At 36.9% G+C, this 7,790-nt stretch overlaps 1 pseudogene; it reads right to left on the reverse strand.

Annotated features, from left to right (window-relative positions):
* Positions 1-3,341: 3,341 nt before the first annotated feature.
* Positions 3,342-4,162, reverse strand: LOC143661234 (beta-1,4-galactosyltransferase 6 pseudogene; annotated as a pseudogene).
* Between the last annotated feature and the right edge of the window lie 3,628 nt (positions 4,163-7,790).

Genomic DNA, 7,790 nt, shown 5'->3' on the forward strand with positions numbered 1-7,790 from the left:
ACTAGAGTAACTTTCCAGAAATCTACAACTTCCAGATGTGTTCCTGGTCTAGATAAGTCCTGAAACCTAGAGCACCCAGCCCTTCCAGAACATCAGATAGTTCCATCTCCCTACCCCATAGTATTGGCAGCCCATTTCAACATGAAAAAGTTAGAATGGCCATAGCCCAAATACCCCTAAAGAGAGGGATAGAAAGATCAAAGGTGATGATGGAGTTATACAGAGAAGACAGGATTTAACAAATGAGTATGATCGCTGAATCATTAAATTGATATCTTTTAGTCTCCAGTATCCTTGAGCAGGTAAATAAAAACCTAAAATTGTGGAATTGTAACCCATGCCAAACTCTGAAATCTGTACTATAACTAATGGTGGTGTTGTGCTTTGAAATTTATTGCTTTTTTGTATGCATGTTATTTTTCACAGAAAAGAAAAAAAAAGTCTATTGTGATGATTAAAAAATATTTTTTCCTTCTAGCCGCCTATATTCTAGAACAATTAGAAGGAAAAATTTGAGAGTATTGTATGGTAGCCCATGACAAACTCTGGGATCTGTCTTGTAACTACCTGTTGAAGAGTGCTTTGAAAACTATTACTATTTTCTTTCTTTGCTTTGTATATATGTTATATTATACAATAAACAAAAAATTAAAAAACTTTGTTCCTAAGCATTTCATAATTTTTCATGCTATCGTCATTGGTATTGCCTTTTAATGTTATTTTACTTTTGTTTGTTGCTAGAATATAGAAATGCAATTGGTTTTCATATATAAGTTTGTATCCTATGACCTTGCTAAAGTAGATATTATTGCTAAAATGATTTTGTAGATTCATAAGGATGCTCTTTGTATACCATGATGTTAGTTGTGAATAAAGACAGTTTAATTTGTTCCTTTCCAACATCTACACATTTTAGTTTCGTTTCAATTCTTTTCATTTTTTACTTACCTTAATGCACTGGCTAAGAGTGCAGGCACAATGTTGAATACAAATGGTGAAAGCAAGCCTCCTTGCCTTATTTCCAATCTTAGGGGGCAAATGTCCCTATATCACCATTAAGAGTGAAGCTCTTACAAAAATGACTTCAAATAAACCAAGGAAGCTTCCTTCTAGTGCCTCATTGCTGAGAGTTTTTACAACAATCAGCTGTTGAACTTTTTCAAATTATTCTTATGTATTTATTAGGATAATCACATGTTTCTTCTCTTTATTCTATTAATGCTGTGAATCACATTGATTGTTTACAGTGTATAACAAAACTTGTATTTCTAAGACATATGCGCCTGGGTTTTGAGATATATAGTATATATACATACATACACATATAAATACATATATAATATATACACATATAATATACATTCATGTATATGCGGACAGATATATTAGGAACATATATTATTCCTAAATTTGTTTTCCTAATAATTTTTTGAAGAGTTTGCATCTATTCTCATTAGGGATATTGATCTGTATTTCTTTTCTTGTAATGTCCTTTTCAAGGTTTTGTATCAGGCTAGTCTAACCCCACAACACAGAATGAGAAGTTATTTTATTCCTTTATTCTCCAAAAGAGGTTTTAGAATATTGGTACTATTTCTAATTTAAATGACTGATCGAATTCACCAGCAAAGCTATCTGGTCCTGGTATTTCTTCATGGAAATATTGTTAATATTATTTAAATTCCTTCACAGACACAGAATTACTGAGCTTTCCTACTTTGTTCTGTATCAGTTGTGTTAAGATGTATTAAACTTTTGGCTGGGTTTTAGTTTTACTTTTGTTTGTCTCTTCTATTTCATTAATTTCCACTTTTGCTTGTGCTATTTCCTGTTTTTGTCTAATTTATACTATTTTCCTTAGGTTTTAAGGGTAGACTCTTAGATCATTAAAAGAAAGGAACATTCTTTTTGTTTGTTTTATTTTGGTTTTGGTTTTGAACAGAATCATCAGTGGTAGGATCAGTTCTGATTAGTGCTACAATAAAAAAGCCTATTATTGTGGGAGTGATGAAAGATGCAAATAAGCTTTTGCTTATTTTGTTTCTCAAGGGGTAGGGTGTTTAGGTCCTAATGTAAAAATATAATTGGAAATGTAAAAATATAATCAATAAAACCATTTCCATTAGTATCTAAAGCACCATATTCTTTTTTAAGAAAAAAAAAAACTGCTGAGTGCATACTGGCATAAATATAGTTTTTGAGACTAATTATGAAAATTTTTTAAGAATAATAGTCTCACAAAAACTAAAATTAAAATGCTAAGCTTTAAAGTTATAATAAAAGAACAAAAAGCAAACAGGGCATGTGTCTGTTATCAAAAGGCAAAATAGAAAAGCATATTTTATGACATAGCAAAAACAAGGTATTTCTTGCTTACCATTAAGTTTAGCAACAGCATAAAAGATAACTTAGATTCCAATATTTAAGAAAATGCATTAAATGTAAACTCTCCATCCAGGTAAGGGTTGGTACCCTACTCTACATCCTGCCAGCCTGTGATTTGGGATATTTTCTTGACCTTAGTTTTGCTATTACTGGTTGTTCAAGGAAAAGCAGCAACCAGGCGTGTGGTTTGTGACCAGATGTGATGGATCTGCTCTCCACCTCCTGGGTCCCCTCCCCTCCTGGAGTGGAAGTGCTTATTTTCCCAGCTTCTGGGGGTGCTTCATGGCTGGCAACTTGCCCCTGAGCCCCATCTCCCCACAATCGCTCTGGGCTGAAGAGCTGCCTTGAAGGTCGAACACTTTCTCAGGGCAGACTGCATGCAGTGTTTGCTGCACCTGAGGATTTAAGCCCTGACTTTTTTTCAGCAATTTGAGGCAATGATTTTCATGCAAATACAAAAAATGTTTGTAAAAATTGAACAAAGGCATACCTAATTACATGCAAAATTGCAACACATCTTATTATTTTTCAATAGTTTGAACACATTAATTTACGTGACACATGTATATGTACAAATATGTTTAAACAGAAATAAAGCATTCTCCTCGAATTAAATTGCAGACTTTAATATTAATTTTTATTTTTGTAGGGAGTTCTCAACTTCAAATATTAAGCAACAGCATTTAGTTTCTGCAGCACTCATCATGTGGGATATGTTATGAGGCAGAAAGGATGATTCAAAGAAGGCTGTCTGTGTTTAAGCCCGTGCAGTAAACACTGAGGACTGCTGTTTCTTCTTCTAGGAGAACAGGCACTCTGACACATCCGTTCATTAACCTCCATTAAGGGTGCACTCCAAGTTTATAATCCAGCACTTTGGTCTATCTTACCATGAGAGCTACTTCTTTTAATAGTCTTTGATTGGCACAAACTCTGGCATGAGGTTCACAGATATATTATTTACAACCTATCAACAGTATTTTTGGTATATGAATTAAATTGTTCAATCCATTGATGTACAGATGTTCTTTTGAATATCTTAGTAATTGACAACTTAAAAACTGGGCTTTACCTCACTGGTGATGAGGAGTAGACTTGTATTTTCCTAAATCTCCATCTGGTCTTTGTCACTTTATAGTTGGCATAGTGAACACTATTCCAAAGGTGATCTTCCTCTCTGTCCCCAGAAGGCATTAGGAAAGCCATTGATCTTTCTAAATCGTCCCATCAGTCTAACACCACCAAAACACTTCTATATGGAAGAATATACATGTACTTATCCAGCTTTGCTGCAAAACGATGTGGCATCTTTCCACATCCATAATAGTTTTGGTCAATTTCCGGGAGGTGATCCACATCAGGGAACATTACAGTCCCAGACAGTGTCTTTCATGGCCTCTCTGAAGCTCACATCGAAGAGAATTGCATAATTAAAATGTTGTGTGCCAGTCTGTTCAATAACATAAAAGGCAAATTCCAATGGGGCATTGGAATCAGATGCAAGAAAAAAAAAATGGAAGATGTTGATGGCGATTATGGAAAGGAATGAGAACTGCCACCTGGGTTTATAGCCTTTAAGCCTCCAGTGACCTCCTGGCTCAATATCTAAATCCTTGGAGAAGAGATGACGAATTTCATCAAAGCTGACTTTGCTTATATTGACATTGAGGAATCTCCCACTGGGAGTCCATGAGCTGCTTTCCTTTTTGCTTACTGCTTTGAAGGTCAAGAGGACCCTGTGGGATGAGGCTTTCATCACAGAGGTAAATAATAGCATCGCTATATTGGGGGGAGATGTGAGAAAACAGGTCTCCAGAACTGGAATGGCCAGCACTGGGAACAGTGAGCATTTCTCAGAAAGAGAAAGAGGAAGAGTAAACATTAATTATTATGTGGAGAGAAGGAAGCGGGAGCTGTTAGGGAGAAGGTCCTGTGCACAGAAAAGGAAAAGGATGTTTTGTAGAGAGAGTGTCTAGGAAGACGTACTCAACCAAATGACTATTGAGGCCATGGCTTCCAAAATGTCCTCAGTAGAAGGGCCCTCTCAAGGTATTCCATGAGTTTTGATCCTGAGAGCCTCACCCACAAACTTTCATGCAAACCTCAGTCTCAGGGTGCTTTCTTAGTTACCTGGCTGGAAGCACCACACAAGTGAAAAGTCAAATCGCACTGTTCTTCTGTTTGTTTATTTGTTTTAAGAACCAATTGTGTATTATAAGTAAAGGGGCAAGAGGGAGATAACTCTTCCCAAGGTGATTACTATGTAACTTGGAAAATGCTAATAATCATCTGGAAGTAGTGAATCTTGTTTTCATGAGCAGAGATGTCTTTTTTGTGGGGCCCCACTCAGTCTACATTGTTCCATATTGCATGCTTCATTTGTGTACACAAATGTCAAGCTAATCACCATTTGGAGCTCAAGCATTATTAGAGGTGTTGCTGCAAAATATACGGGGTCTTTAAGGAATGCTTTTCAAAAATGTTGCTTATGGAAAAAATAAACTCAACGGAAGAAACATTTTCAGTACTTGGGAGATCTGATGATAAATGATTCTGTCTTACATTTCAGTTCTTTCTACATATATAGTTTGCTTGAGCTGCATTTTTAGGGTTTTGTGGGGGGTTTTTTGTTTGTTTTTTTTTTTTGCATGGACAGGTTCCGGGAATTGAACCCAGATCTCTGGCATGGCAGATGAGAATTCTTCCACTGAGCCACTGTTGCCTGCCCTAGGTTCCGTTTTTAAAATTAATATAAAAGAAACTCCAACAATATTTGCAAATATAGATATTTGAATATGGCATCTGTAAAGGTAAATTATTCCATATGGAAAACTATAAAATGAGTTATATTAGAGCATACAAAAAAAAAAACAGAAATGAGAAAGTTGTAGCCATTATCTTGCCTTGAAAAACAATTGCAAGCAAGTACTGTATCAGGTACTCGAATTAGAAAATCTGATATAATTTCTGAAGTAATTCAGATCTTATATCTCAGGTCTCCTAGAAAATTTCTAGGAATTATACCCAGCTGCATAAATTAGACAAGATCTTTTCCTCAATGAATCCTGCTTGCAATTAGAAAGAAAGAAAAGTGTGTGCTATTTTCAGGCTCACAGTTAGGAGAAGCTCATTCAGCTTTGCATTATTTCTGGTCTGTGAGAGAATTCAGGACATCCATGCACATGAATGGGGAAAAAAATTGCACCTTTATTTTCAATGTTTCCTTTTTGAAACGTAGCAATTCCTACAATCGCAAGTGTGGGCAACAAGCCAGAGTAATATTATGATAAGTATGACTTTATCATCACTAGAAATAAGAGGTAATTTTATATTACGTTGCAGTTGCTGGAGAGATCTTGAAATGTTTTTTTTTTTTATATTCTTCACTACTGCAAAATTATAGCAATTATTTGATTCTCTGTTAGATCTTATTTAATGCATTAATGATGCAGCACGTCAGTCTGTTTTTAAAAATACTTTAATAACATTATTTTGGTAATGTTATTAATGTTCCTGCACTGAGTCAGTCCTTTGCTCTGCAGCCATGTGGGCAAAGCCTTTGTCTTTCTGTTTAATGAGAATGACATCCCCTTCACTGTGGTTTTGGAAGAATAAAATGAGTGGGCATACATGGGAGCACCACAGAAGCAAAGGTTGGGTCAATGGAGGGGAATATGAGTGCATTCTTAGTGGAGAGTTTCCTCTTCTTTAGTCAGGACGCCCTCAGTCGGAAGTTCACTAATAAGCAAGAGCACGGTAATAGCACAGCCCTCCTAGGAATTTTCCAGAAATCACACCCAGTTGTATGAGTTAGAAGAGAATTAAATTGATTTGTATGCTATTTGCATAAGAGTTGGTATTGGTTCTTAAAATTATATTGGCTACTTTCACAAAATTTTCAGGTTCATTTATTATTATTTCACAGAGGGCTTTGGGGTCTTGAGTTTCTCCCCTGTCTTCCTCTTCCCCTAACACTATGATTAACTTAAAGGATAATTGAATGGAAAAAGAGAGAGAGAGAGCACCTAAGTCACAGGGAGAGGAATCTTGATTTTAAAGCTTGCTCCCACCTCCCCCCAGTAAATTATGTGGACTACCAATGATTCACAATAGCTAAGACACAAGGAATATAATTTCTTGGTATCTCTTGAATTCAGCAAGTATGGCCCCATCTCCTCAGCCCTCTGTACTAGGTATGCACCCTGCCTGTAATGCTATTCTCCCAGATATTCATATGCCTTCTGTCTTCAAAACCGGGTTGTCAGTTTTGGCAAATAAAAATACCAGGGACCTAATTAGAACTAAATTTCAGATAAACAAGAAACAATTTTTAGTATAAGTATATCCCATACAATATTTGGGTCATACTTACACTAAAATATTACTCATTATTAATCTTGAAATCGAATTCAGCTGTGTTCCCTATATTTTATCTGGCAACCTTACTTCAAGGGTTTCTAGTCTTTGCTCGCACATCACCTACCCTGATAAGTCTTTGCTGACTATTCTTAATCCAAAAGAATGCTTCCTTGGGCTGTGTCCACCTTCCCTTGCTTCATTTGTGCTTTCACAACACTTACCATTGCCTTCATAAGATTTTATATTTATTTATTTGATGTAGCAGTCAGGGTCCTAGCAGCAAACACGTGGCACAGTCACATGGGTTCATTTAAGAATTCAATGAGGGATTGCTTACAAGGCATGAGCAGCATTAGGGAAAACACCAAGACATGGTAAAGCAACCTGAGGCCAGCAAGACTGAGGCACCGTTACCACAACTAACCCTATGGGGACAAGAGGGGTAGGGGAGCAGCTGCAAAACCCAGGGAAAGAAGCTAGAGAAGGAGGCTGCCTGGCAGAAGCTGTGGTTGGAATTCGAAAAATGTAGTCAGTGTCTTGGCAGAGAGCGAACTGGGGGATGGGAACTCCATTTCTCTTTCCCTTCTTTCTATCCGTTCTCCTCCCTGTGCTTCCAATTGGCTGAATCCAGCTGGAAGCCTGGGAGCAAAGGAACCCTGAAGCAGTCCATAGAGCTTAGTGTCCAGGGACACAGAGTGAGGTAGAGAGGGCAGAGAATGGGTTTTGAAGAGATAATGAAAAGTGCCCAGCACATTTGACCCTTGTCTGTCTTCCCCACTAGAATCTTAGCTCTGTAATGGCAGCAGCTTTGTTTTTTCATTGCTCTAGCTATAGTATATAGAGTAGTGTCCATCCTATGGTAGGGGCCTATTAAACGTTTGGTGAAGTGAATATATTTGCCCAGCATATTCACCTAAGATGTGGCTGAGGTTAGTGAAATAAGCCAGGATAAAAAGGGCTGCTTCCTGCCTGGGCTGCATTGGAATGAGGCAACCACTTAAGTGACAAAAGTGTTATTTATTTCTAAGAATATGTCCAGTCCTGAT

Source organism: Tamandua tetradactyla, chromosome 17 (genome assembly GCF_023851605.1).
Source record: "Tamandua tetradactyla isolate mTamTet1 chromosome 17, mTamTet1.pri, whole genome shotgun sequence".
NCBI classification, from domain to species: Eukaryota; Metazoa; Chordata; class Mammalia; order Pilosa; family Myrmecophagidae; genus Tamandua; species Tamandua tetradactyla.